The following is a 5,568-nucleotide window of genomic DNA, read 5'->3' as shown; positions in this document are numbered from 1 at the left end:
TAGTGGAAGTATTACAACTAGAATGACAATTTACCTATCCTAAATTTTAACATCATCTGTACGTGATGTAAACAATGAGGTGAAAGAGATCATGGAGGTCTGTAACAATGTCAATGGATACCTTATCACTGTGGTACATGTCAGTTATGCATTACAGTATAAGGCCCAATCATGCTAACAAGCATTGATATTACACATGAACATCTGACAGCAGACAATGCATGGATATTTCCCAGGAAGAATGCATGTCTGTAGAAATGTCAATGCAAGTTTGCCATATGTGATGGCATTATTTCATGTTCTTTCTGCAAGGGATATATGTGCATGTGATTGCTGTAGTACATTAAAAACAGACAGGATGTTGTCTCATCCCCCCACGCCAGAGGATAACACTTCCCACATATGTTATGTAAGGACGTGGACGCCAATGTCATCATTTCACTGAATAAAAGCTTTGGTAGGTGACAAATTGTCATTGCTGTTAGTAAGAGGAAGCAACATCTATATGTGTACAAAGCCAGTGTGAATGACAACAGTGCTAGTGACATGTACAATCACAATAACAATGACACAATGTACTCTGAGCAGTAATGGATGAATTTCAAATAACTACCCAAGATCACAATCTTAACATCATTGGCTGAAGCACAAGTGTCACTCAACCATGCTGACATACAATTGAGACCATGCACAGTTAAACAGTTGACATCACCACTGTTTATAAATTGAACATTTAAGCTAAAATGTGTTTGAAATGCACAATAAAACTGTACAGCTACACTTCATATATGTCTTTGCAGAATTGTATAAACAGTATGAGGGTGAAGGACACACCCACAGCTGGACTCCAGCATCCTACATATGTAGTAACACAATGTACAAAGCACACTGTCAATTTATTTATTATTTATTTATTTTACATTTGTTAACCGGGAGAGTACGACTGGATACATGTCCATTTTCAGCGGAGGCCCGAGGAGAAAAGCTCCAGGTACATAACAGACATATGAACATTGTTAATGCAAAAAAGGAAGATAGTTGAGTTCTAAATACAATATAAAGATACATCACATCTTGGGAAAAAAATAACAACAGCATATAAAAAAAAAAACATAGGTCAGTTACAAAGGCGAGGCGCCTTGTTAAAAAGCGGTAAAGGATAGTGAGGTAAGAGAAGGGTAAATGATAGTGGTTAATCAGGTTTGGAACAGGGACATTGCCAGAGAGTATTGAGATGGGGTTTAAGCTTTTTTTTGAATTGTAGGAGTGAAGGTTCTGAGGTGAGCATGGTCGGTAGGGAGTTCCACATTTTACCTACAAAGTTTGAGAATAGAGAATCCCCAGCAGAATTATTGGCTTTGGTAGTTTGAGCTAAGATCTTATTGGAGGAGCGTAAAGATTGCAGGTTAATATAGGAGTGAATGATGTTTTTCAGAGCTGGTGTTTTCACTGGGTGATACAGTATCTGGTGAGCCGTTTTGAGTTGGTTGAAATGGAGTTGGCTGGAAAACTCTAACCACCCTAGTTGCTTCAAGTTAGTGCAGTGGTGCGTTCTAAAGGTGGAATTTGTGGCAAATCTAGCTATGTGATTGTAACAAGAAGCAAGTTTGTTAAGGGTTGTCTTGTTTAGGTTTGTAAAAAGGGGGGAGGCATAGAAAAGAGTTGATAGTAGGTGTGTGCTGGCAATTGTAATTTTAGCGTGAGGAGTGAGAAAGTGTTTTACTTTATAGAGAGAGCCAATCTTTTTATTGACAGTTTTGATGGTTAGATTGAAATGGGTGTCAAATTTAAGGGAGTTATCAATGGTAACACCTAATAGCTTTGTGTGAGCTTCTGGTGATATAGTGATTCCATTGGAGGATGTAATAGAGAAGGTGGGGGGAAGAGTCTTGTTAGTGGGTGAGAAAGTAAGTAGTTTTGTTTTGTTGGGGTTGAGAACTAGTTGACGACTTGAGAACCATTTTTCTATTAGCAAGATAAATATTCCAAGGGTACACCAAATGCTGTGAAAAATCCAATGAAACTGCTGTAGCTTGGCTCTTTATTGGAACAAACAACATCAAGAATAGTAAGCGCTTTCACGTCCTTTCGACGATTCTTCAGACTTCAATAACACTCCATGAAATCCATCCCTTAAATACATGCACAATTAGTACATTTACATTATTGATATATTGATATTGCTGAATTAAAGTGCTAGTGCCTATTCATTCAAAATACATGAAAGCTCTGACAATTAAAACAACTAAAAAACAAACCTAAAAACTATGTACAAATCCATATGAATGTCTAAAAACTCTCATAAAAACGTGTAAATATATATGTAAAGTACGGTACATGACACTAAAATCACAATGTATAAGAAACTACAATGTGTAGAAAAATATCTTACTGGCATGGACATACATATTAATATATCAAGACGTGTAACAATTTATATAGTTATGTTAGTCTCAATGTATGGGTATCAATGTTTGAGTGACCTGGCTACTAAAAAAGGTCTTAACGTTATTTTTTCATTTAATCCATATTTGTGTGCCTGTAGCCTAAGGATCCATAGCAAAAAGTAATAGTCACAAGCACGACAGGGGAAGATGCACAATGTGAAATTGGATATTGGAATATTTGTAGAAATCAGTGCTTGGAAGAGATAGTACTTTGCATCTCAGGTTATTTAACAAATGCATATGTGTTCTCAGGATGATGTTACATCAGTACAATTATCACATATAATGACAGATCTTGATAATGCAATGTACATACTGTCCTTACTGTACATTGTGATACCCTGAGGGATATTGACATCTTCCACATAATGGAATGACATACACACTGACTGTTGCACACCACTGGAGTATCAGTCAAAAATTCCTTTGACATCATGTTGGGTTGGGATGACTGCACACTTGTACTGTGTCTTACTTGCCTTATGTGCATTGAGAAGACAAACATGGGAGTCTTATATAGGACAGTGCACTGCAAAATGACAGTGATGGATATGGTGAGAATAGGTGAACCAAGCTGGTAACATGATGCAATTGTAAAAACTGTAGAGCAAACACATTACTTTACAAAAAATAATTAGATGAGTTAACATTATTCAAAACTCATGCTAATCTTTTGGCAACAGTAATGCAGACATGCAAACTTTGTGCAACAGAAAATTATGATTCTTTGATCTCTTTTTTCTTGTACTGTTTAGATGCAGTGCTGATTTGTGCTACTGATGGCAAAGTGTTGACACATGCATAATCATATCTTGAAGTGTTGAACTTACAAGAGTCGTTAGCAGTATTGTATGTTGCTGTTTACCAACTTCTAGGCAGAGACCTTTACAAGGCACCTTTTACAATAGCTAGTAGGCAGAGTAGTGTAACAGCAGGATTTTTGCCTTTTTTAGGCAAGATTCAAATGACAAATTCACCACAGTAACAGGAACAGGCAAGCAAAAACTGAGGGTAATGCTACTCAATGCTAGAAGTCTAAATCTCAAAATGCACTCCGATGAGGCACTCCTTAACATGGAGAACATCAATATCTGTGCAGTGAGTGAGACCTGGATCAAGGCTCCATTGAGCACCCCTGCATTACCAGGCTATAACTCATACTACACTTTTCAGCCATCTAACCTGGACTGGAACACCAAAGGCGGAGGTTTGTCCATATTCATTAAGGATATCCACACCTCCAGGCTAGTTGCTCAGCATAAAGCATCTGAGGTTATCCAACTGTAACTAACTCTGGGCAAAACTCCAATCCAAACTGTAGCTTGCTATGGATCTCCCACCATGCCCCAGGATTCCCACTCCTCTTTTCTTGATATACTGGAAAATATTAAGGTTCAACCAAACACACTAATAATGGGCGATTTCAACTACCCCACCATTAACTGGGAAAACTACTCATGTACCAACTCCTTCACTCAACACTTCCTGGAATTTATAAATTCCAATGCCCTGGATCAACTTATCCACACCCTCACCAGGGGCAACACTATCCTAGACCTACTCATTACCAACATGAGTAACCGATGTTCCACACCTGAAATCAACTCCTCATTGGTCAGATCCAACCATAAGCTAACCACCCTAGATATCCACATCTCGCCCCCACCCCCAATTATGGAAACCATGGTAAAAAATTTCTCCAAAGCTAACGTCATGCTTCTTAAGACAGAAGTGGCAAACTTCATGACACCCATGCAGACGGACAATCCAGTTACGACTGCTGAATCCTACACAAATGCACTCTATAAGTGCTTACACGAGTGCATGGATTATGCTATCCCAAACAGAACCAAGACGCTATCCTTCAAAAAAAGAAAGCCAGTCTGTTGGTCCCCCTCCCATAAACAAACTCTACAATAGAAGGAAGAAACTTTTGCAAAAGAAAGTAAAATCCCATGAGTGAAGGAGCTCCCTGGTCAGCCTCAGCAAGAAGCTGAGATCCCTTATAAGATCCTCCAAAGATAGCTACGAAAGCAAAATTGCCATTGATTCTAAGGACAGCCACAAAGCATTCTATAGCTATGTCAAGAATCTCAATGGCAACACCCAGATCTGCTCTGAGTTACAGCACAATGGCACAAAAATTACAGAACCAACTGATATTGCCAACATCCTGTCAGATAGGTTCAGTGCTAACTTTACCCCCTTACCCCCTATAGGGCCCATATCTATACAGGAAGAATGCAGAGTCTCTGTAATCAAAACTACACAGGTATACACTGCACTCTCTAAAGCCAAAAACACAGCATCCATGAGACCAGACAACATCCCAGGCTGCTCTCTACATGATCTTCAGAACTAACTGGCTCCCCAACTAAGCACCATGTTCAGTCATAGCCTCATGTCAGGCTTTGTGCCCACTGAATGGTGCAAAGCAACAGTTATCCCACGCTACAAAGGGGGAGCCATCACTGATCCCATGAACTATTGCCCTATTAGCCTGAAGAGCCTGGTCTGTATGGCCATGGAATGTATCATCATGGAACTCATAAACAAAGACATTGGTAACCTCCAAACTCTGGACCCCACCCAGTTTGGGTTTGTGAAAGGCAGATCATGCCTCCTGAACCTGATCAACTTCTTTGCAGCAGTCACCAAAGCTGTGAACAAGGGTAAGGTGATTTACACAGCCTATCTTGACCTCGCCAAGGCTTTCAACACCATTCCCCATTTTGGAATTATAGCTAAACTCACTAACCTAGGTATAAATCCCTATGCCACAAGATGGGTTGCCAACTGGCTCATTGACAGAACCCACACTGTAAAAGTTGCAGACTCCAAATCTGACTTCAAACCCGTGACAAGTGGAGTACCACAGGGTTCAGTCCTGGGATCTCTCTTGTTTGTTATCTACTTCTCTGAAGTACAGGCTAACAGAGGAGGGCTTTGGCTAACGAAGTTCACAGATGACTGCAAACTAGGAGCCATAGTCGAGTCCATAAATGATGTGGACATCCTACAGAAGGGCCTCACTGAGACAGATGCCTGGTGTCAGAGCCATGGCCTCAAGCTCAATGCCAAAAAGTGCATTGTCATCCACTTTGGTAAAAACTCTGTATCC

Source organism: Protopterus annectens, chromosome 3.part0, assembly GCF_019279795.1.
Source record: "Protopterus annectens isolate FY-2018-M chromosome 3.part0, PAN1.0, whole genome shotgun sequence".
NCBI lineage: Eukaryota > Metazoa > Chordata > Ceratodontiformes > Protopteridae > Protopterus > Protopterus annectens.
Note: the sequence above shows the minus strand (reverse complement) of the source record.